This window comes from Rousettus aegyptiacus, unplaced genomic scaffold, assembly GCF_014176215.1.
Source record: "Rousettus aegyptiacus isolate mRouAeg1 unplaced genomic scaffold, mRouAeg1.p scaffold_m13_p_2, whole genome shotgun sequence".
NCBI classification, from domain to species: domain Eukaryota; kingdom Metazoa; phylum Chordata; class Mammalia; order Chiroptera; family Pteropodidae; genus Rousettus; species Rousettus aegyptiacus.
Genome location: NW_023416295.1, coordinates 112,501,951 through 112,528,499, shown reverse-complemented (window position 1 = coordinate 112,528,499; position 26,549 = coordinate 112,501,951). Strand labels below are relative to the sequence as shown.

Sequence of the window (26,549 nt, the reverse complement as noted above, 5' to 3'; positions counted from 1 at the left end):
CTAAGCAGAGAACTTAAGTTGTTGTAGGGGGCAAATTGTTCCTGGACAAGAAAGACTGAATTCTGCAGAATTATTCATTCCCCCTATAACTGTTCCTATGTCCTTGCCTTGCAGGTTCTTGGCCTTCCTTCCCTGATTCCAATAAATTATTAGCCAATTCCTATTAAATAATATGCTTTAAAACAAGATCTATAATATTAAACATCTCTTCATGCCTAATGTTTCCACATAGGTTATTCCACTTATTCCTCAAAAAAATCTGATTGGGGCGTCTACAGCCACGCCATCCTGAACAAGCCCTATCTCGTCTGATCTAGGAAGCTAAGCAGCGTTGGGCCTGGTTAGTCCTTGGATAGGAGACCACCTAGGAAGACCAGGTGCTGTAGGCATAAAAAAAATAAAAAATAAGGGATTGTAAGCTGACAAGGTCCTTGCAATCTGTGAGGTCAACCAAGAGTTGCCTCACCTAAAAAAAAAATAATAATCTAGTTGGTAGGTATCATAATCTTCACTTTTACAGTAGAGCAAAAGAAGCCCCAAGATAAAAGTAATTTTCCTTAAGCTATACAGTTACTCATTGGCAAGGGTAAGATTTGAACCTACATCTGAGTGGTTTTAATGCTAACGATGCCTCCAGGTATTTATTGACCCTTGTCATTCTGGTCTCAGATAGAATATCACTTATTCTCTGATTTCCAACACTGACCTAGAACAAATTTTGTCAAATACCTTGCTGAAATCAAGGTCTATAACATTCTCTTGCTCTATATCATTTTAGCAACTTTCAGTTACTAAACAAAATTTAACTCATACTGAACTGTACCAGATCGTTTACCTGGACAGTTCAAAGGTAGAACTGGGTTGATACAAACACTCAAGCAATGTCCCCAAAACTTGACCTCTCCATGTTTTGGTTTAGTGCTCCTCCATCTCAGCTTCAACAGGTTTCACATGATACATTATAACTGCCAGCAATCCCCAGCCTACATCTTCCGATGTCTACTACATACAAATCACCTCCAATGTTTCAGAAATTACAAGAGGCACATATACGAGTAAAAGTGAACCCTTGACCATGAAAAGACAGCATAGTCTAGTAGAGAAAATTGTGCTTTGCTATAAGATGGATCTAGATTTAAATCTAGCACTTGTCCTCCAGCAAGTTACTCAATCTCAGTTTCCTCAATTAGTTTATACAGTTGATGTTAAGTCCTAACATTTAAATGAGATAATATAAACAAAATGCCTTGCATAATTCCTAGAACATCGCAAGTATACAACATATTAGCAAAAGCAAGTACACAAATAATAATACTAATAGGGAGACATGCTTTATAATATGGAGATAAACTAATATAATAGGAAGTCAGAAAGCTCTCACCTGATTGGTGTTATGGGTTTGGAAGATATTTCATGAGTGAGATGGTATTTGAAGTTGATCTGAAAAGGATGAATAAATGAAGTTATGAAAAATAACTCTAAGAGAAAAGCAGCTTAGGCCATATTCAGGGTATGACTTGTGTAGTGGTCATCAGTAGTAGAGGTGATTGGAGATACACTTGGAAAGGAAGGCTGAAGCCTATTTTTGTGGGTTTTGGATGCAACTAAGGAGTTTGTGTTTAATTCATTGAATGAGACCCCCTGAAGTTAATTAAGAAGAATGACATGATAAGGGTTGTGTTGTAGAAAGAAAGACTAACATTAGTATTCAAAATGGAGAGAAGAACCAAGGGACATAAGGCAGACAATTTAGGAAAATATTTACAATAAGTGAGCAAGTGAAAATGAAGGCTTCTTCTCAAGTAGTGCCACGGTAAAAAGAGGAAAAGATACATGTCAATAAAATTTCAGAGGTAATACCTATGAGATTCATCAACTGACTGGATGTTAGGAATGAAAGAAAGGGAAGAATCAAAATGTACTCATTTTCAAGTTCTGGGTGTCTTAAAGAATAAAGATGCCATTTTATAGAAATAAAAAACAAAACAAAACAAAAATCTTGGGATATCAGGATATACATAATTGAATTTTCCAGAGCTGCACCAGTCTAAGGTCACATTAATGATAAAGATACAACTTCCACCAACTCTTTCTGGCACTCTGACCCCAGAAAGTCTCCCCGACCTGCACCCGTCCCCATCAGAAAATGTGGTCCACAAATCCCCTTCCCCGCTGGGTGTGGCTGCTGCTCTTAGGCTGTGCAGTCATCTGCTGGTGCTGCCGCTAGTACACTGACTCCCTCATGGTCTCCAGAGAAGGGGGGAGGATGCGTCTTTCCCCCTTCGCCTGCTCCATTTAAAAGGATCTCCAAAGTAGGGCTACCTGTGCCCCAGTGTTTTAGAGAAACTGCTAATTCAGTTACTATTACAACTCCTGTATGGGATTCGCACTTGGGTCAAGCAAGGAAGGAAACCACAAGCAAATCCTGAGCCTAGGTTTGCATTTTCAGAAGCATTTTTAACCAGAATTCAATTGTTTAAAATCAATGACTGACTATCAGTTATTGATATTGAATCACAATTCAATAATTCAATCAATGTTTAAAGCATAATATAACCTAGGTTCCCTGCTCCATGAAATTCATTAAAAGTTTACCATCCCATCTGTTTAATCTTCAACATTTTACAATTTAATTCTAAGAAATAAATAAAATTAAGAAAATAATTTCCCTTCCTTGAGCCAGGAGACTCCACAGCTGAGCACATTTTGACCTATGAAACACTTTTTGGTGGCTAAAATAACAAATGAACTATACCGAAATTCAAGGAAAGCCATTAATGTAGAGCAGATGTTACTTCCTTTCTTAGACACACAATCGTCCACAGCTCCATAGGATGATAATCTCACGCTTCAGAACTTTGATTTCTAAGCCAGGCTGTAGATGCAGTGAAAACAGAAATTCTATAAAATCAGAGATGAGACAGTCTCATCCAGTGCAGTGAGAACCCAAGGGAACAAAGTACCAAAACAGGAGAAGCACATGCTCTCAGTGAGTCTGGTAGTGAAGATAAAGTTTAAAAAAAAGATCTAATTTTCCTATTCTAGAAAACTTGTATGCCAAGGGACTTTTGCATGTGGGACTAAGTTGTAGATTAATATAGGTAGTTAATTAAATTGGTAAATTATTATTCTGACATATGCATAGCACTTTGCCTTTAAATCAAATTTTCTTTGTTATACCTTATCTCATGTCCTCTCATTAAGCAGAGCACAAGATGGCTGACAGAGGAGAGGAAAAATGTTACACATATAATCAAAACCACCTGATAAAATTTGGTGTGGAGCTAAAGCCATCAATTCGTACTCAAGTGAAATTTGTATGCCTTACACATCGCAAATGCCTCAAGCTTGTGGTTTTCAGACTGCAAATTTAGCAGATGTGTAATCGAGGGAATCACCTTAACACAGGGTTTATGTAAAGTAACTCGAAGCAATTCACACAAATTCTCCATGAGGGGAAAGAAATGTTAACCCATAGACCTGGGAAAGAGGGAACTCCCTGCCTTTTCTTTCCATGAAAGAGGTCATCTTCAAGCACAATATGTTAGCCCCGTGTAATTCCTATGGTTTGTTCACCCTGGCCTAGAACCATAAGTAAAAATTTAAATGCTATAGTATTGCACCTGAGAAAGTGTATATCTCTCTGTGGGGGAGAGTCAGTGTCAAAACTATAAACCACCTGATACCTGAAATGGGTGGAAAGGTTTTAAATGTCATAACCCAAACAGAACCCTCTGTTTACATTTTCTAATGTGAGTGAAATACCAAATTCGAACCAGAAGTCTTTGATGGACTTGGTATTTTTCCATACACACAGGCTATACCCTGCGTTACGCCCAACCCCTTGCTCTATCCTCTGACTCCTTCCTTACCCACATGACCATTCAGTGATAGCCTGTGCATCCGTGGGACTCAGATGCTCCAAAAAATATTTCTTTCCAATGAGTACATAAACCGAATAAATAACCCAATCCAGAAAAGAGAAAGAAATCAGCAAGCAAAACACAACATTCCCACTCCCTCACCTCAACAATTTGTTTTAACAGGACCTGTGATTCCTCCCTCATTTTCTGAGAAGCAATGAATGGGTGCATGGTTAACACTCTGAGTTGCTATTCATTTGCCGTCTGATACCTATTTCCCAAACCCATCTCTAAGTTGCAAATCCTGCTGAAATGAAAACACATATATTTGTTGCTCAGAATAAGAAAACATCAATGTACAGATACTTTTTGAAAATCACTTTATTGAGTTCGACACCTAGAGCTAATAATCAAAGCTATTTCCTTTCCAGCCTTTGCAGCCTTCACCTTGGCTCTCCCCACAGTATTATTATCATGCTCTTTGTCTTGTGTACATAACAAGAAATTAAGTTCCGGGTGATTCTCCAGGCTAGGATATAATTTGCTGACTATATGCATACAAGTCAGAAATGAACAAATTAGCCATAGGAAAGTATAACCTTATTTTCTTAACAACTATAATGCTCCCTTGGGAAATCACTGAAAGATGACAACTCTATTCTGGAATTAAAAAATAAAACCAATCTACATTGAGGGCAATACCAAGCAATTCTCCATTCTACACAGAATTAATGCAATTCTGGGGAATACTTAAGGGAGGAACATTGCAACATTTTAGGAAGCCAAAAGAAAACACTGCAAATCAGAAAAAGCAATATGGGTGAAAGGCTAAAAAAAAGTGATTTGCAGTCTTTAACACTGAGAATAGAGAAAAAATTCTAACAATTCTTATATATTATTTTAGAGGAATTTCAAAAAATACATACAGAGAGGGGAATGCTGCATTTCTTGTCTAATGATTAAGAGAAAATAGGTATGAATTAGTACTTGTTAAAAGCAGGCGCAGCTGCAAATGACAGAAATAACAAAATAACAATAACAGAAGTGTATTTTTCATATATTCAGTCTGGGGAAAGACAAACTAAATGCTAGCAAGCAGCTTTGCCATACGCAGTGTGTTCCACTTTATTGTTCAAAATGGCTGCTTAAGCTCCAGACATCATGTCTGCACTCCATTCAGCAAAGAAAAAAAAAAAAGAACAGAGCAAAGAAGTCATGTCTCTTCCCTTTACAAACAGATCCTGGAAATTGCACACTATATTTCCACTATCATTTCATTAGCCAGTCACCTGGTTCATAGCTGGCCAAAAGAAAGCTGGGGAGTGTAGTCCTAATTCCAGACAGCCAAATGCACAGCTAAAAATTGTGGGTTCAGTTACCAAAGAAGAGGTACAAACAGATACTAAGGGACAACAAGCAAAGTTTGCCCCAGAAATACATAGAGAATTGCCTTAGAAATAAAAGTCCCACAAAAAACCTTATCTAATAAGGTCTACTGAAGCCTGCAGTAGTTTATTTAGGTACACAGTATCTATCTTTGAATATTACTAAGAAAAGATAAAATTAAAGTCTTTTTTCAGTGTTTCATAGGAGGCAGAGGATATGAGTCTGGAGATCTTGAAAGTTCTCAACCAGTTTCTATGACCCTAAGGTAACTGTTTTCTCTTCATTATGCCTTCCTCACTCTTCTGCTTAAAACCATCTTTTATCTCCCTATTGCCTACAAGATAAAGTTTATCCCTGGAATGGCATTCTAGGCCCTTCCTACATGACTTGGTTCCTACTCCACCTACTTCCTCACAAATTTTATTCAAGCAACACCAAACCACTTTCATATTCCTGATGATAGTGCGGTGCTTCATGTTTCTGTCCTTCATTCATTCACTCTGCATACATATTGTCTGATGTGTGTCTCTGTACCTAGTGGTAGGAAGTAGGAATAAAGCGATGAGTGTTTAATATTTAAATAATATTAGCAACAAATATTGAGTGCTTAGGATATATCGAGTAGTGTGCTAAGTACTTTGCACATATTATCTTATAATTGCTTATAATAATCCTAGGATGTAAAACCTAATTATCCCCGTTTTATAAATGAATAAACTAGGGCACAGAAAGCTTAGGTAAGTTGCAGGAGATCACAGAGCTCGTAGGTTGAAGAGCTGGCTTTGTTTGGTTCCAGAGCTGCTCCTGCTATAACCACAAACTACCCTGCTCTGTCAGTTTCCTCTTCCTGAAATGTTCACTCGCCCTCTTCCCCCACCCCCCATTTCCAAGGCACGCTCGCATTGGTTCTATTAAACAAAGGCCAACTATCCCTCCTCTAAGAAGCCTTTCTTAACTCCTTTGGACACTAAATAATTCCCCCTCTGTCCAACACTACACCTGGACACACTTGCTTTTTTTACCCATAAATCCAGTTCTGCCTCATCCCTGCTACACAAAGAAAGAAGTATAAACTGAGTAGGAATGGATTACTCAACAAATAGTTACTATTTGGAGGGAAAATCAATCTAGAAGTTGAAATAGACCATAAACCTAAATAAATACATGTGCATTAAAGCATTAAAGATTTTTTTTTCCCAAAAAACAAAATTCAAGTATGAGAAAGCTAACACAAGAGCAGATATTTATCAACATCTGGGAGGAGAAGGATCTTCTAAGTTTCAAAGGAATAAAAGAATAATAAAGCAAAAGATCCATAGATTTTACTATGTTTAGAATGTCTGTATATTGAAATATAACCAAAATTACAATGAATTTTTAAAAATTAGGAAAACATATTTGTCTCACATGATAGAAAAAAATTGCTATCATTTTTGAATTTTACCAAAATAAATGGAAACAATAATACTGTGATTCAATGCAGCTCCCCAAAGCAACACGACTGAATCCTAAAATGAAATGTTGAGTAAAACAAGCTTTAAGTAAATTCCATTTACATGAAGTTCAAAAACAGGAACAACTAAACTCAATTATTAATGAACGTCTACATAGATAATATAAATATTAAGATAAACGAAACAATTAGTCAGAAATCAGAATTGTGTTTACCAGGGCAGGGGTGGGGAGGATGCCCTGGGGGTTAGTGGGACACAATGGAGAAGAAGGTGATAGTTAAGGGGGGCATATGGGTCTTAGCAACAACATATTCCTTAACTAGGGCCGTGATTGCACGGAAGTTCACTGTATAATTATTCTTTAAACTGTTCATATGTTTTAAACACTCTTCTGTATGTGCAATGTAGATTTCATGATAAGAAAGGGAAAAGGAACTCTAAGATAAGTGGGCAAAGGATGTGCATAGAAAACCCACAAAAAGAGAAAATGAAAATGACTAAGCATCTTATGGGAAAGTTACTGAGAATCAAAGACGTGATTTTTCAAACAACAGAGTGTCATTTTCTGCTTAATTTTTACTTTTGCCTTTTGTTTTTCTGAGAGTACTCAATGCTGTTGATAATGTAGTAAAAAGGGTTCCTTCAAACACTGCTGCAAGAAGGGAAAACAATTTGGTAACGTGTGTCAAGGGTCAAAACTAGTTTTTAACCTTTAATCCACAGATTTCGCCTCAGGGATATCTATAAGGAAAGAGCCCTGAATTGGAGAGGGAAAAGCAATGGACATTGGAGAATGATAGGTAAAAATTTTAAATGCTGAACTAAACTCTAATCAAAGAGAAAAGAAAATAACTGTGCTCTTAAGTGATGGAATATCATATAGACTATAAGACAATGTTTATAAAGAATTATAATTATATAAAATATGCTTATGTTAAATTTATAAATATGCTAGATACTAAACAGTATAGTTTGTCACATTTGTCTAAAAGTATGTAAGTATTTTACCTAGAGGAGAAATAAACTGGAAGGAAATATACTAAAATGTTAAATGTAGTTTTCTTTAGACGGTGGGAACTATGGTAAATTTTCTTTTTCTTTCTTTTTTTAAAAAAATTCCCTCAATGGTCTAAATTTTTTATAATGAGAATACATCATATATAATTTTCCTTTTCCTTCTCTCTCTCTCTCTCTCTCTCCTTGCCTTTCTCCCTATCTGTCTGTCTGTCTCTTCCTTTTCTTTCAGTTAAGGTCCTTTCTTGCAGAAGTCCCCAGCCTTTTTGGCCCCAGGGACCAATGCTCCTATGAGAATATGATGCCTGATGATCTGAAGTGGAGCTGAGGCTGAGATGTTAACGCTGGGGAGCAGCTGCAAATAAAGAAGAAGCTTAGCTTGCTGGCCCGCCACTTACCTCCTGCTGTGCGGCCCAGGTCCTAACAGGCCAGGGACCTACCAGTCCACAGCCAGGGGGTTGGGGATTTCTACTTTATGGTACTGATTGTGGCCTAACAAAAGTAGATAAAAGTACACATGAGTCAGAATTCTGATTTTGCAATATTTAGTCTGAATCAGCCTTTCTCCATTCATATAATCCCTGTTTTGATTTATACCTACATTCCACAATCTTATCCATAGTTTTATTTCCATTAATTTTATTTTGATCATTAATTTTCTGACATCCCTGTTGTGGCCCCTGCATCAACTCTCCTAAAGTTCCCCCCAAAAGAGGGTCAGTGTATATTCTATGGCTTTCCTGGGACTTAGTGATGCAAAGATGTTCTGAGTCTCAGTTCTATGATGGGTACTAATTACAGCACCCTTCATTTCCAGTAGAAGAGATTGCCCTACGGAGCTACTCCTAGAGCAGATTTACCTTAATATGGTATAATGGTTGAAAGTACTGGACTTAGATTCAAAGACTTGAGTTTGAGCCCCGGTCCTACCATTTAGTTGTTATGTGACCTTGAACAAGTTACTTATTCTCCTTATGTCATTCCCCTTCTAAAAAATACAGATAATAATAATTTCTTTAAAGCTTGTAAAGATAAGTGGGATGAAAGTGATAAAAGGATACAAACTTTCAGTTGTAAGATAAATAAGTCCTAAGGATCTTACATCATGTTGACTGTGCTTAACAATACTGTCCTATATATTTGAAGGTTGCTGAGAGTAAATCTTAAAACTTTGCATCACAAGAAAAAAAAATTATATGTGGTGATGAATATCAACTTATGGTGATCATTTTGCAATATATGCATATATCAAATCATTATGTTGTACACCCAAAATTAATGCAGTTACTTGTCAATTATATCTCAACTCTAAAAAGTAAAAAAGAAAAAAAAAGTTTAAATGGGATGATCAATATAAACACTTCGTGACTAGCATATAAAACATGCTCCATCAACCTTGCCATTATCACTATCTACTTGTGCGGCCTCATCTACCACCACTTCTCACTTCAAATTTTATATTCTAATAGAAGGTAAAACACTTACCCAGAACATTCTCCATTTAATCTTATTATAGTTTTTGTCTTTATTCATTCTGTCAAACTAACAACTTTGCCTTAGAATGCTCTTTAAGAATTGTTGCTCTCATTTCTTCTGTGCAACAGATTCCTTTAAGCAAGTATAGAATCCAAGAGCATCTTAAAAGGAGGTGAAGAATATACACCAAGCAATGCCCCCTAAAAAGGCCAGTGCTGCAAGAGAGTGTGTGAAAGCTATCTTGAGAAATTGAAGCCAGAGTAATTGAGAACTCCTCAAGCATGGAAACCAAAGAAATAGAGCATGGAAGCACTCAAAGCCACTTGTGAGATACCTGTACCAAACCTACCTAGGAGGATGAATCATGAAAAATAAAACTAGTACCTAAGGTTTGCCTACATAGACTTTCTATATTGATGGCTTTGCTTTAGATCACTGGTCGACCCAGTGAAAACCATCAGTCAGTTCTGTTGTTTTGCATTTCGAGAATGTGATCATTGATTGACCGTTTCACTTATGTATGAGCAGTGTATTTCCCCTCTGATTATGAGCAGTATATTTCCCCTCTGATTATCCCTGAGCAGCTGTCTGAATTACATAGTAAAGAATATGCACATGTACCTTCATTGTCTTAACTGGAAATGCTTTCTCTTTGTGCCCTGGGAAGACCCTGCCTCTTTCAATTTCCTTCTGCAGGAAAGCTAGAGCAGCTGCTAGGATAAAGTCAATTTCTTTGTACGATAAAATGTTCCCTACAAATTGAAAAGTTTTTATATCCCAGGACACATTATTCAAAATACCTTTAAACTCAACTTCTTACAGTGGTGTCAAGAAAAGTACAAAACAATAGCTTTGCCTTGCAAATAAAATCAATGGTTTTCTCACAAACTAGAGGATGTGGCATGCAACACAAAATGCAATTACTTTTTTGTTCAGGCTGAGCAGTAGCAGAACCAGGCTAACAATGTTATCAGCATTTACCTTGTTAAATTTATATCCAAGGACATTGGTTTCCTCATTTCTCTTGATATCTTACCTGATTATCTGCATGCAAAAGGATGTGGTTTTTGTTCTATATTCTGGGCTAGAAGAGGCATCAAAATATACATAGGCCTAGAAAAAGGCAGATGTTTCTCCTCATGATTGCATTTAACTTGAATATATGCATAGAAAAACCACAGAGAGTCTGGCTGACATATCCCATGCTTAACTATGTGTTTAGCATTTATAGATCATTTAGTCCTCATCTGCATTACAATTTTGCTGTGTGCCATAAATGCAAAATAAGTTTTAGTGCTTTTTGATATACTACTTCAGTTTATTACATTCCATAAAGCTGTCCAATATTTACTAGGGTTTTAAAACTTTATTAAGTGATTTTCTTCAAGTGCCAAAGGGATGCCATCGCCATAGTAACAGTCCAATTTCCTATATCCCATTTTCAGGTTTCTTTGGTTTCACTGAGGTGGCACATTTTCCATTAAACTTCGTAGTACATAAAGTTGTTAAGGTGACAGTTAAGTACTATTATGGCTGTAGTAAGAATACCAACAGAAACTTTACCCTTGGGCCATTTGGAACAATTATTAGGAAAAGCTTCAAGAGATAGTGAATGACTTAGAAAATTCAAATTTACTTCTTTAGGCAGATGACAAAGGAAGAGTGTTTTGAAAGTTCAGCTTGCCTTCTGATTGCTTCTGGTTGCTGTAGCAATGAGGTGAGCAAGGTGATGCCTCCTTTCCAGTATCTTAGAGGTAACACCTGATCTTGCCTTGGAGTATTTAATGTTAAGACAGACCCTTAATCCCTCTATCGGTTTTTATTTTCTTCTCAAGACTAATCAAAGCCTGTAATTACAGAAATTATCTTTCATTTATTTGTATATTTGTTTGTTGTCTATCACAGACTGCCACACTCAAACCGGAGTAGAATAGTGAATTTCATGGGAACAGGTATCTTCTTTGCCTTTTTCTGATATCCTGAGTATTAAACACAATGACTAGCCCTTGTGCTTAATAATTGGATAAATAATTCAAGTAGATACTGTAACTCTCCTCTCACATGTAGAGTCCTCAACCCTGTAGACTCCGTTATAAAAAAAAATGAAATGTAATGAAAAAATAAAATACTGTTTTCCTTCAGGGGGAATAAAGCTGCGATAAGCTTGAATTAGCAGAATCTTTTTTATTTTTATGCAGCTGTAACTTCAAATGTACTTTGTGCATCAACCACTCCTGAGCCAGGATCCCTGTCCCATCCCACCAACCCCTCCCTGGTGGCACGGTCCAGACAGACGGTTTATATGGTAGAGAGCCCTGTTTTCACTAACGTTGCAAAACATCCTGCTCCTGACTCAGCTTATCCCCCATGTTCATGGCAGCTTGATTCACCAAATCATATTTCCGTAATGAAAGTTTGACTACAGCAAAAAGAATGTCCCCACCCATCCCACATATTATACGTGTGAAGGATACTGGTTTCCTGAATGGGAAGACATGATCCATAAAGGTCTTGAAAGAGAGAGAACAACAAATCTGGCCTTGCGTTTCAGAACTGTTTTTCTAATCTAAAGCAAAATAACTCTGAATTAAAACCAAGTGTTGAGTCAATACACTTCCAAATTTTAAATAAAAAGGAGAATACTCAGGTACTAGGAAGTCCATTGCCAGGTATGTTCATGTGGGATAGTTCCTATTGTTTAAAGCAGCAAGCCACACTAGTGATCTAACAGGCATCAGATAGCAGGGTCCAAGTATAGAGAAAAACAGGCCAATACTGGGCTCCATTCCTACAACAACCAGTTGGCTTGTTCTGCTTCACAATAGCTGTACTGCTCACCTGCCCGCCATTCTTATTCCAATGGTCACAAAGGGAAACTAGTCAGAGGATATGGGTAGATAACACGCCAGCAGAAGAAAAACATCTTAGCTCTCACAATAGATTCATAACAAACCAGAAGAGGAATTTTCACATATGAAGGATAGCATGTTAGCTAACAGGTTAATAGTATTATCAGTAAGATAAAAATGTTAATAAATAATCCAAATTACATTCTTTAAAAAAAAATTTTTTCAGCTTTATTGAAATATAATAGACAATTAATTGCTCATATTTACATTGTACAATTCCAAATTACATTCTTATTGAATCACAGGAAGATGAATATAGGTTAATGGAAGTATTGATCCTGAGTGTCTCATTCTATTTCTTAAAAAAAAAAAATCCCATATATATGGTGTCTAAAATTCAAATTTACAAATAGAACATCAGTATAAGGACATTGTGGTTAATTATAATGCCAAGCATTATTGGCACTTGGTTATTCAATAGACAAAAGATTACATCATTTCAAATATAGGAAGAATTGTTTTGATAAGAACCAAATTGAGATATAAATTATTCCTTTAGTGTCTTATTTTCAGTTGTAAAGAGTACTTCTATCTCTTTACAACTCTTACTTTCTGTTAGTTGTGCAACAGAAAAATTTTATGGTGCATTTTCAAGTTTTTCTCTTGGATCGATTGTTACCAATATAATAAAATTTCTTACCATTGTATTAATGAAAACAAAAGAGCTTTGCTACAAAAGTTACTATTTAATAAAAATGTAATGTAATAAAACAGTTAATATGTTTTTATTATCCTTAAATTCTCTCAGTCTGAAAGTCAATATTAATTAAATATAGTACAGTAAAAGGATTCATAATGGAAAAGTAATAAAAAAAATACAACCGACTATGGCCAATTCTACAATGCTTAATTACTGACATACATTATCACATTATTGACAGTTCAGCAATAATATTCAACCACAATGTTAGCAGGGCAGAATAATATATATCTTGCAATGAGTTCTGTTTTCTGTTTGACATAATGTATATGATAAATGTATCATAAATGTATATGAAGCAGACCTACCACATTCATTCATAAAACAAATTTGCATTGCCTCACTACTCTGTATCCAGTTCTGTGCTGTGTGTAAGGGATACCTAATGGGGATGATCCAGTTCACGATCCAGAGGTGAAAATGGGTAGATAACTAATAGCTATAACAGAGTGGGGTACTAAGAGTGGTACCCATGGCACAAAGGGAACATGCTTAACTGCATCAGGAGGGGGCATCTGGATATCATCCTGGTGAAGAGTCAATATTAGACGTCAGCAATGCCGTGCTTCCATCATTTCCTAGCACCATATAGGGCAGTGGTTGCCAGATGATTGTCAGCAGAGCTGTGGTGGTTTTTGCCACTTCATAGTAAGATGAGATAAATTTCTAAAAATTAATTTATTTCCTAAAGCTGATTTAATGCCATCTGAGAACCTCTCTTTCATCCTGAGCTTGTGTCCTTCTAACTTTGTCTTTTCTGAAATCAAGAATCAGACATGATAGGGCTGCTTTTTCCTCCTTAATTCATCTCATAAGTAGTAGACAATTCTAGGTGAGTTCCCCAAAATGCTTCTGAAATATTCCTTGTCAGTGAAATACGAAAGTCCAGAGATAACTCTCATAGAGCAAGCAGTTGGACCATAACGTGTGGAAATAGGCAAGGTGATTGATTCATCAGTTGATTGTTAACAGAAACTTTCCTATCCAATATGATCCAGAGCAGTAGTTGGTGAATTCATCAAAAAATCAATTGAGAAGGGACATCATTAAAAAGTACATATTTTGAATATTTTAACTTAAAATATTTGTTTATCTGTGTTAATCTAAATGGGTCTTTTCTTTGTGGATCCACTTTTCAAATATATCATTTAATTTTTTTAACTAAATATACCCTTTTAATTTTTTTAAACTGGCGTGACAATTTCTTGACAATTGTGAAGCAAGATCACTGTAAAATCAATCTAGAAATTCATAAATTTTCTCCTAATTTTTACAGTTCATATCAAACTTCATTTGACAGGCAATTTATATTCACCTTTATTGTCTTCCAAAATATTCTATTTTGTTTCATGGAAACAACTGTTTTTGTGCAATTGTAATTCATCAGTTATATAATCTTTACATAATTACAATTACAACTGGATATGCAGATTTAAGAATAAACACCTCTGACCCTTGGTATCCATGCTATTTAGCAGATAGTGACAAAAGTGCTTGCATCTGCCAGAGCAGGCTTTCTCAGATTTAATATGCATGCAAATCACCTGGAGATACTATTAAAATGCAGATTCTGTTTCAGTGGTTCTGGAGTGGGACAAAGGCTATAGCTTTAAGCTCCCAGGTACTTTTGCTGCTGCTGGCCACAGGCCACACTTTGAGTAGCTAGAACAATGGTTCTCTGCCTTGGCTATACATTAGAAGCACCTGAGTCCCAACCTCAGCTGTTCTGATTTAAGAGGTCTAGAGTGGGGCCTTGGAAATAGTCTTTAAAAACTTACCAGATGATAATCAGAGAGTCTCTTTTACAGAGAAAATGGAGATTGTCAGCAATGCATTGAGTAACATGTTCATTGAAGTCAGTTACGAGAATTACTATGTATATAATCAGTGGATGTCACTTTTCTACCTGACATCCCTCAGGTTCAATGTGTTTTAAGGTATTTTTTGTTTTGTTTTTTAAATTGACTTCTTTTCTAAGACTTCTGATTTCCCCTGTATAAAAATCCTAGGGCTTAGGGAAAGGGAAGAAAATCAGAATATTTGGTACCAATTGACCTGGTACCCATTAAGCTAGGTAGAAATTAAATGTGCCCATCCACTTGGCTTTGGTACAACAATTACATAACAGTTCACAGGCACAAAATCTCCATTTCCTAGGGAGACCGATACAATCTGATTCAATATCAAATATTAGGAAGCACTGATGGAAACACAGAAAGCTAGAGAGGAAGGCGCAAAGGAAAAATCAGGGGGCTTCAAGTTTAATACCGGCCATTCGGTTTATGATGCAAAGATAATATACAAGTAATATGTAATTAGAAATCATTGTTGTTTTTTGGAAATACGTAAGCATGACTTAAGACTGTTCTGTGCGGGACTTGTTCAATCATGCTCTTGTTCCTTTGGCGTAGAACAGGGGCCAGCTGCCCATTTTTTTTTTTAATTCTTTTTTTTTTTTTTTTTGGTAACATTGGTTAACAAAATCCAGTAAGTTTCAGGTATATAATTTAACAGTTAAGGCATATATATATTGCATTGTGTGTCCTCTTCCCATAGATAGATTTCTTTCTGTCACCACATATTTGACCCCTTTTGCCCCCTCCTTCCCCACCCCCGACCCCATAACCACTACTCTACTGTCCATGTCCATGAGTCTCTGTTTGTTCGCTTCATTTGTCAGCTGGCCATTTTTAAAAGTACAGTTTTATTGAAACACAAACATGCTCATTTATTTACATTTTGGCTGCTTTCAGGCTATGCATTTCAGAGTGAATTCTGATTGAGACTGTATGGCCCACAGAGACTAAAAGATTTATTATTTGGCTCTTTAAAGAAAAAAACATACTTGCTGACCTCTGATGTAAAGAAATGATCATCAAAGCTCATCTTCATCACCAGCAAAACACAGAATCTTGCCAGCAGCTCCACACTAACACTGGAGGGCTAGTCCCCAAAATCAACAGCACTCTCTAAACTTCCTGTTAATGATCCCTTTTTAAATCACTTAAAATCTTTTCTGGGGAGGACACCTTAAAGGTTGGCCAGCCAGAGTGTGGCTATGAGCTCAGAAGGAAGTTGAAATGCAGCCCATAATAAAGGCATGACAGAGAAAAGAAAGTGGCCTCATGAGAAATCAAGCTCTAGGGAGTGATGTGGATCCAGAAATTGATTCTGTTCACAATCCCATTTCATGCTATGTTTATGCTGAGCTATAGATCTTTTTTAATGCGAAAGCAGTTATTTCAGCCTGAGGCCCAATCTTTCAGCAGGAGAGTTTCTAGGCACAGTTTCTTTCATATTATTCAAACTGGTCCTACTAATTGATTGCCTTTTGTTTAGAGTCCAAGGCGAACATTATCCTTTTCATCAATTTCCTCAGCAGTCTGCAAATGTGCTATTTATTACATGTAAAGTTCTGCTTAAATAACACACTGTCATCCTTCCACAGATTTCAATGAGCAACGTTCCTAGAGATGCTTAACAACCTGTGATGCCTGTTCATTGTGTGGAATGCTTCTAATGACAAATGGCCCATGTAGGGACTCTTTAGGCTTATAATTTCTTTAGATAAATTTTCCTGACAGCATAGAAAAATGAACTCTACTGTTTGCTGCAAATGAGTGTATCATGCATTCCTAGCAGCTATTCTTAAATCTGCCTTTGTTCAAACTGTAAGAAATGAGATGATAAATCAGTTGCCTAGCAGGGTTTTTTTTGGGAGCAGGGGATAAAATCTCCATAAAGGATATGTATTGGCATTATATTTAATATATATTTTTATTTAAAATACATTTTACCTGAGGTAGTGGCTTCATTAAAACCTGGTATTTGTAATTTTTTGCTCAAAGTTTCCCAAATGAGCAGGCTCTAAAAATGAATGTATCTGTTATTCAAAAGTATCTGGTTTTTGCCATTCTACTTAAATAAAAGCCTTAGTGTGGACTATATAGTTCTATAAAAAGTAAAGGATCATAAGATTTGTCCAAGATTTTAAAAATAGTTATCTAATGAGTTAAAGTAAAAAAAAAAAAAAAGTATTTATTGCATGCATATTATGTCAGGCCCTGTCGATCACCAGGTATACAAAGAAGGATAAAATGGCTGTTCCAAGACAGTCTGGCCATTCACAGGTGTTAGTTCTCTTGGTAGCTTTAAGTACCCTTTATTAAATCTTTGGGCCAGAGGCAAGAGAGAGCTACCAGTCCCCTCTCGCGCAACCTGAATGCTTTTATATAACATTGCAGGTTATAATAAAAGCAAGTCCCAGACTAAATTTTGTCAGTATTAACTAGGAGGTGAAGAGGATTCAAATATGCTACCTCAAATAAGCCACTTTGGTATGAGGATTATTTTGACCTGAAGGCGATTGAGAAGATATTCATCAGATGCAGGAAGTTCTTTGCCCTCTCCTTATCTGCTTAAAGTGGGGCAAAAATATTCCTTTTATGAAGGTGTCTATCTCCCTTTTGTACCAGGAAGAGGGGAGCATTCCTATCCCCAAAGACACAATTGACACCGAGATGAGTTTGCATAAACAGACCCTACTAAAATATCCCTTTTCCTCCTTTAGTTTCACCATAGACTGCTTAGTCTCTTTCCTGCGATTTATCATCTTCAAACGCAAACCTCCTTTCCTTTGTTAAAATAGTATATAAACACCAGAGGCCAATGAATTCTCAGAGTTTTAGTTCTTTTTTGTGAACTCCACACATATAAAATATTAATAAAAATTGCGTGCCTTTTCTTTTGTTAATCTGTTTTTCTTAATTTAATTCAGTCTTCCCCAGTCACTGAACCTAAGAGTTTAGAGGAAAAGTTTTTCCTCCCCAACAGAGGCAAAAGAGTCAAACAAACACGTCATCACACAACCTGCCCCTGTAGGATCAGTCAAGTCCTTTTTATCAGTTAGGCGTTCAGGACAGTACCATGCATGAGAGGTTCTCTGGCAGCAGAGGTGACCATGTTCCAGCAGCAGGTTTCAGCTAACCATCCAGTCTAGATTCCTCCTGTTCAGTGACAGGAACATGGGAACAAAGGGAGTACTCCCCTAGAGCACATTCCTGAGGCTATTAGGCTGCTAAGCCTGCCAAGTTCTCATACCCCATTCATGGAAGGGCTGAGGCGTGAGCACCATCTTTCTGGACAGTCCACTTACCTCCAATACCACTCATTTCCCCTGTGAAAAAATATTTCTACTACCCCTTGATCTCAATTTAGATAGCAATTAAATTGCTATCATTCCTCTAGAGCGTAGATTATAGATCTTAAGATTTTAGAATGCCAACTCTCCACTTTTTGAGGTGGTTCCTGAGTAGAATAATTCATCTAACTAGCTCTAGGATATAGACTTTATTACTAAAATATATATATATATATATATATATATATATATATCACAATGCCTATGAGGAGTTATTTAAATGAATTATAGGCAATAGAACATACACCAGTTTCTCAGCCCCACAATACCAGCATGCACAAAACTCTAATTGGGTACAGAGAAGGGAAGAATTTATTACCCCAAGGTGTTATGGGTACTTCACAAGGAAGCAATATTTGAATGGAATCTTGAAGTTCAGCAGGGAGAGTTAGGCACAAGAATTCCAGGCTGAAATAACAACATGTAAAAAAGCAGAAAGACAGAAACAATCATGCATGATGAGGTACTGCAAGAAATTCAGTGTAGCTGAAACATAGAGTGAATGGAGGGGGTAGAGAGACAGAGGTGAATGAAGGCATGTGAGGTTCAGATGGCCTTTATTTCCTCCTGTCCTTTCTATTTCCATCAGCAAGAGAGGTAGAGAGAACACAATCCTCCTAGTCGGAATTTGTCACTTTTCATCATTCACCTTTGGGAAAGTGATCTTTTGGGTTGCATTCACTAAAATGTTGATTCAGAGATCCAGCTAATCATTGAATCAAAATGCAATTTCCCAGGCCCTCTCCCCTAACTGAATCAGACAGTGTGGAGGTAGTTCCGGGCAAGCTGTGCATTTTAAGCTCCCAGTTTGTGAATCATTGCTTTAAATACAACATTATATGAAGAAAATCACCTTTGTTAAAAATGCTTTAGGTAGGTGCTATTTCTTTTGGCCTTATTTCTCCCAAGGAGGAAAAAAAAAAAAAAAGCAGTAATCTAAGAGTCTGAAATATTTCAAACAAAACCTTTAAAATCCTTTAGCTGGGTTTTGGCATTTGCAGGGGGAAAGAGAGATTATCCAAAGGTAAGAGACTTTTCTTCCTTTGAAGCTATATTGGTGTGATGTGAATCAAACCATTCATGCAGAGAACAAAAGCACTTTTGACTTCAAAAGCCAGTTAAGATGGTAACTTAAATAAACAGGGAGGAAAAGAGATATGACAAAAGGTCAACTTAGTCATAGCTTTTTGAGCTTCTATTGAAGTAGTGCCTAAGGCTGAATAGCTGAATTGAGTTTGCAATTATTCACCCTTCTAGAAGTCACCAACCTGAAGTCAGTTCAGAGGGAGGTCTGGAAGCCATTTTCAATTTTCAAAATTTCTACTATAGTCTCTTAATGTGGTTGAGGGAACAATGAGATCTGAATGAACCACCTGAAGAACGAGGACAGTGTTTATTAAAAATGAAGATTTCTGTATCCCAACCCAAGAGATTATATTTCAGAGTGTTTGGTGAATATAAATCTGTATTTATTTTCAAACATTAAATGATTTTGAGGAAACTCATTTGTGATAAGGCTAATTAAAATGTCCCTATGTAGCATCCCAATTTCCTCTGCTTTAGCTGACATGATCAAGTCGACTTAGTGTATGCTAATCAGAATTTCTATAATCAAGTACAGGTCTTTGGTTAATAAAAGTGGGAAAACCTTTACAATGTAATAAATATAATTTGCTTAGTAGAGACAAATATATCAAAATGTGGATCTACAGAGAAACTTTCTTTTAAAGGAATTCTTGATAGCAAAAAATTAGAAATGACTTTCAACTGTTTTCCTCCTCCATTCTTGACTGAATACATTTTATCTAGAATCTTGAGAGTAGAAAAATAATAGTGGAAGGAATTTCTTCTCTTATTTTCCCCCTCAATATCACTCCTCTTTCCTTTCTCCAAACGGCCCCCTTTTTTATTCAAATAGAGATAGCTACTCCAGCTGATTCCAGGGCATGTACCCAATGTCCTGTTTGGGAACCAATACTTCTGAAACATTTCTCTGGAGAAGAAAACACTAGTGATCTACCACTCCTTGGTATAGAAGTATTTCCAGAGCCAGTTTTGTTAAGAATTTGACACACAGTTCATGGATTGTTTTTTATTAATTTCTATTGTCAGTAAAATGACTTTTGGGAGTTCTGACTTGACCAATTACCAAAAAGAGAGAGAAAAAGAATACTAATATTTAGCCCAATATTAATTTAATAAACATAGACTTATGAGATTCTATGAATATAAAATATAAAACACAGGATTCCATTAAGTTCAATAGTCTTTAAAATTTAATGGAAATTTGACATCATTAAAAGCTGAAGAAGTATAACATCTAATCAAACAGTGTAGAGATTATAGACTCCTCTGAATAGAAAAGTAAAGATCCTGACTATGAAACCACCATCTTCCCTGAAGTTATAAATTCATTGGCGTAGCAACTATAATAGGGTTCCATCCAGGTTGCCAAAAAGAATCTCTTTTCATTATGCAACTGTAAGTTAATGACAAAATTACATTAGAAAGATGGTTTCAACTGGCTTACACCAAATTAGTTAGGAACAACCATTAGTTCTTTTTGGTAAATAACAATAGCAATCAGCTACTCATCATCCACAATTTTATCACTATGTTATTAAGACAGTAAGACTCAAATCAAATTCTACCACATATACAGATACATTTAGAGATAAAGGCTGAAAGACTAGAAAGATTGTAAGCTCTTCCCCAAAGGTGAAAACTGTCTCACATGTTTTAGCCAAACCACCTATCTTTAATAACTCTAAGTCCACATATAAAAGTGTATTTCTATCAACTATTATGCTAACAAGCCACTATTTCAGAATATTTCCATCATCATGCAAATTAGACAAAAATGTCTGGTGTTGATTGGCGATAAAGATAGCTAAAGTTTTTGCAGAAATTGTCTGTGGAATTTAATCTTTCTGACTACATGTGAACTGACAACTCTTGGAGTGTAAATTCCTGATCAATGCTACTGATTTTGCTAGAAATTAGCTTAAATTAATACCCGAGTACATAGGCGCACATATATCTCAGCATGGGAAAGGAGGGACATGGTGTAATTGTTTCCTTACTACATATATTTCAATCTCAGGAAGATTTAAAATTACGTACAAAACTATGCATCAAAACAAAAGAATAGTATAATGCTAAGAAAGCTGTGCATATTTGATCAGTCCGTTTATCTCAATTTAAAATATATATGAGAAATTAATTTCGACTTGTGAATTTAAGTTGAAATCCAACTAAATATTAAAATGTAAGTATTTATATTCAGTATTAGAACTTCTTAAGCAGACTCTAGTTTGCCATATTTGTACATGATAAATTTATACATTTATAAGATTTATAAGATGTATATAAACATATAGAAAACTTGACAACCAGTTAAAGTCTTTTAGAAGGATTCGAATCTATAAAATGTAATTTTAAATGTTTAAAGATATTTAAGTGACCAAATTTTAATGGGACCAAATATTATTCAAAAACCCCATCAAAGTAGTTGCTAAAATTTACTAGATTAAGATTTTTAAATTAAAAGCCAACAGAACTAGATTTATTTACCTATTTATTTGTTTATTCATTTTCTTTATTTTTTAATTTTTTTTTTAACAGCAGAAAAGAAACACTTTATTAGAAGGGAAAGTATACTTCCAGATGTGTAACTGAGCCTGATCAAGAGAAGCATGGCTCAAAAGGCCCAGAACTAGATTTTTTTTACTTCTAGCTTCATTAAATTGAATATCGATTTCTGTGACTAGAGTAAAATTGAATTAGATTTTTCTATATAGAAAATTCACTTTAGGGGCACCAAAATTTTTATTATTAACATCACAGAACAAATTTTCCTTGCCACTAAAGACGACCTAGGCTTACGGCATTTCTCATGTATTAGTATTAGAATAACACCTTCAGGCCTACAAGGGGATGAGTCAGGGAACTCCATTCCATGCCTTGCAGAGTAAATTGGGCATTATAAGAATCAATGCTTTAGGACTAGGTAGGGTCATAGAGGTTATTTGATCCAATCTATAGAGGAAATAACAAACTGAGACCCAAGGAAGCTGACTTGTCCAACATGCTCTATAAAGTGGTAGTGAGCCAGGATTTAATACAGTTCTTATGACTTCCAAATAAGCATTCTTCCCAATAATAATTAATATTTATTACTTGCTGTAGTGCTTACTATAAACTAGGCACTGTACTTAGACTCTTGGGATACAGCAGTGATAAGGACAAAATTTTTAACATCTTGGAGGATGGAGATAGACAATAAACACACATATAAAGGAGAAAATGTGAGTTCAGTGATAAATGCTCTAAAGAGAAAAAAGAATGTGTCATGATGGAGAGTTGTATGTCTAACAGGTGGACGTGGCTGGGATGTAATACTTTTGTTTAGGTTGGTCAGCAGGAAAGTCATCTCTAAAATGTCCACATTTGAACTGGATCCTGAATGTTAAGAGAAGGCTGCCAGGCAAAGAGCTGTGGGAAGACTTTTTCAGGCATTAAAAAGTGCAGCAAGTACGAAGAGCCTGAGGCAGAGAAGTTGGAAGGTAGGAGGAGTAAACACCAGAACTCGAAGGCAATGCAAAGTTAGCTGGAATTTATTCTGAATGCATTATGGTACCTTTGGAAGATGCTGAGCAAAGGGTGACATAATCAGATTTACCTTTTTAAAGGATCATTACAGCTGCTGTGAAAAGAGTGTTCTGTAGGGGCGTGAAAGTAGGAATAAAAAAACCAGTTGGGAAGTTGCTGCCATCCTCCTGATGAGTATGATAGTGACTTAAACAAGAGTGGTAGCAAAGGAGATGGAAAGAAATACTCAGACTCTGAATATATCTTAGGGGTAGAATCTACAGGATATGCACTGACGTATTGTTCTTCTGTAACTGGGATATTTCTTGTGTCCCTCTGATACATTATGATAAGTGACAAGGCAGTAGTAATATTTGCTCAAAATTTGGGATCCTCATATTTTAAAATATCAGAATAGGACATAAGATTTTGCTTAATTCCAAATGAACAGATCTCCAGCCCCAGACATGGCCCACCTCACATCCCCTCATCATTCAGCGATTGCTCAGATGTTGGTAGCGCTTCAGAGTTGTGTTTTGTGTGCTAATGGCTCAAGAGATAGCTAGGTAAAGCAACAAGGCTTTAGGGAGAGACAGACCTGGACTCAAATCTTAGAACCATAACTTTCCAGCTTGATCTTGAGCAAGTTACCCAACTTCTTTAAACTTTGTTTTTATTGTCTACAAAATGGGCAGGGTCTTATGAATACATTTTAAATATTAAAATATCTTGCAGAGTACCTGATTATGCTTATGTCTGGTATTCAAAAGGGTACTTGTTACTCTTACATAGTTCTCTGTGAACTCTTTCACTTAACTGGTGGGAGACTATACTAGGACCAAGTGAACTACAGCTCTTTGAGCTTAAAAGTGAGTATATAACATAAAGCCACATTTTATAGAGACTTGGAGGATTGTAGGAATACTGTAAAGATCTTCTGCTAGGTTCACAAATATGTAAAGTAGATGGCACTTATAGGCTGGCCTGAAATAGTGACTTTAAAGTTGGTCTCCTGAGGGTTCGTGAAATTGCCTACAGCCCCTAATGTTAAACATTTTCTTAATTAAAACTCTCATTCTGAATGAAAGAATCTAGAATAGAAAAAGCCAGAGTGGGTCTCCTGACTGCTAAAATTATCTAGCACACAAAATAAGGGCTTCAAGGTCAAGGACTATTTAACTAAGCTTAGTAGAGATATTTTCAGACTCTCATGCAAATCAAAACCACTAGATTAAATATAATTTTGGGCATAGTATTCAGACAGGTCAGTTCAGCCAATTCGGCCTCTTTTCCCTGCTGAACACCTATAATTTGTCATATGTACTTAAATGTTCCCTTTTGGCATCTTCGACTCTATAATTACTGGGAGAATAAATCATATGATAATCTGGTGGCTCTCTCCACAAATATATCACTACCTTTAGTTTTCAAGGTCTTTCATCAAACTCTGGCCTTTCGGAGTTTTACCTTTGTTATCTTAAAGGTCAAGTGCTTCCACTTCTTTTGGACACCAACAGCTCTGCCAAGCGAGTAGTCAATTTTCAATTGTATGTCCATTAGCTTTTCTTTGTCTCCTATCTCACAGTTCCGTGTTCACTTAGAAAATTGCCACATCTTTGATATTTTAAGAATTTTGCAAACATGATTACAAACTAATCTCAAACACTAGCCAAGCACATACCATGTACTAGGACATACACTGACATCGTTTTTATTTTAAAATCATAGCACTAAGTTGGCTGCAGAAAACCAGCAAATGGTAATAACAGTGTCACATGGTTCATTATCATTTGGACTTCGATATTTTATGGGTCTCATCAAATTAATAAGTCTATATTGATCATTGCCTTTTAAGGTTTTTTTAGTAAAGTAACCCTCAAAAACAAACTCGTGCAGAGATTCTACTGTTTGATGGTTCTTATATATACTCTGTGCTACTTAACAACTAATATTTACTAATATTAATTACTAACTAAGTACTACTTAATTAATAATAATTACTAATAACAACTAATCTTTACATGGTGTTGACCATATGCTGGGCACTGTTTTAAAAACCTTAAATATATTAATTCATTTAATCCTCATAAAAGCCTATAAGGAAAGTACTGTTGTTATCTCATTTTACAGATGGGGAATTGAGGAACAAAGGTTACATAATTTGTATAAGGCCCAAATTAAGAAGTGAAATTCAATTCATCTGGCTTCATAAATTAAGCTTTTAGCCCCTACATCAAGGTTTTTCAACCTTGGCACTACTGACATTTTGTATAAGATAATTTGCTGCGAGGGCTGACTTTTACATTGTAAGGTGCTTAGCAGCATCCCTGGTCTCCACCGACTAGATGCCGCCAGCACCATCCCACCCCACCCTCAGGCTGTGACAACCAAAAGACTTTGGACACTGCTAAATGCCCCCTAGGGAACAAAATCGCCTCCTACCACTACCCACTAAGAATCGCTGTTCTACACTACACTGTTACTGCTCAAAAAATTGGGGGGGGGGGGAGTAAAAGATAACTATGTTTACAGTTGTAGAAGAAAAGTCAAGAGGTTTGTCCTAGAAATTCGAGGATTAACGTCATCATTAATCAAATGGATCCTCACCCAAATATAATTAATATTAACCCTAATTCCTCTGCACTTTCTTTGTTTCTCCTTCTCTTTTCTCTTCCTAAATTGGAAAATTGTTTGTCTAAGGCCCACGGCTGCCTGAGCTGGTGATTTCACTCTTTCCTTCAAGTCTGCGGCAGGCATTTAAAAGAGGTGTGCGGCATTTTAGGCTGTAACTGAGGCTGATCTCAAAAAAGCACCAAAAATTCTTTAATATCCTTTTACAACTTTGAAGGCACAATAGAGGTAAGCACAAACAGAACTTCATTCCTTTTTAGAAAGAAAAGTTACTCTCCTCTTTGGACCCACAACAGGCTATTGCTGCCTTGTTCTCTTCAAATAGTGAGTTAAAACATTGTATGGTTCATAGGACTAAAGGTTTATGTACCTACATGGTATAGCTCAGGTTCTCTCTCGATGTTACCTGTGAGAACACATTGAGAACTTGTCACTTTTTCATAGCCCCTTGATATTTTGTGGGACTAAATATGTTGGATTGAAAATAAGAAAGACTTTTTCTATTTTTCAAATCTCTATAACCAAGAGGATGCCTTTGATAATCTTGGAAACTGCTGCTGGAGTGAACATGTCTTGTGGCCAACATCTGGTGAATAGGTAGGAGACTGTACTGATCAATAAACAATGGTGGAGTTGTTTTTACCTGGCACGTGTTTTCTATGGACCTGATCCAAGCAAATCACACCATACATAAACCACCAGCCAATGTGATATCTTTTAGAAATCAGACTATGCTCAGCTGGAATAAAAACATTTAACCACGTGTCATCAAGCTTATGAAAGCCTTTAGACCGTCAGAATTTTTCCTTGAGGTAATGATTTTGTTCAATATTGATGCAATAAGCATTTATTATGTACTGTGTGCTGCAACCCACAACTTTTCTGGCAGCTGCTATGGTAAACATTTCAACAAGGTAGGTATAAAGAGGTCTTGGGTTCCATTGTATCTTCTGCTAACAATAAAGTTGTAACCTTGAGTAAGCTACTTAACTTAACTAAGAATCAAATTCCTCAACCTTAAAGTGAGGAGGTTGGATTGTTACATAAACTAGGTCTTCTACAACTGTATAGTTCCATGATTTTTAAAATTTATTTTGTAGCAAAAGTTAGTGAGCTCTGAATATGTGCCATGCACTAAAGTTCGAACCCTTTACATGTGTTATCACCTAAATTTAACAACCCAGTTTTTATCATCTCCATGTTAAAGATGAGGGAAAATTCAATACACTGCTTATGAAGAGGAAATCAGCCAATCTGGTGGACGAAGAATCACATTAAACAATGACCAGCATAAGGGCAGATGCCAGGGCCAACTCATTAACCTAT

At 36.2% G+C, this 26,549-nt stretch overlaps 1 long non-coding RNA gene and 1 pseudogene across 1 annotated transcript in view; one reads left to right on the top strand and one right to left on the bottom strand.

The window, feature by feature from the left end:
• Nucleotides 1–270: 270 nt before the first annotated feature.
• LOC118614727 lies at nucleotides 271–389 on the top strand (annotated as a pseudogene).
• A 1,004-nt stretch (nucleotides 390–1,393) lies between these two features.
• Nucleotides 1,394–26,549, bottom strand: part of LOC118613617 — a 36,995-nt gene continuing 11,839 nt past the window's right edge. The window contains exon 3 of the long non-coding RNA XR_004955551.1: nucleotides 1,394–1,440. This is a non-coding gene — a long non-coding RNA (uncharacterized LOC118613617). The remainder of the gene's footprint in view (nucleotides 1,441–26,549) is intronic.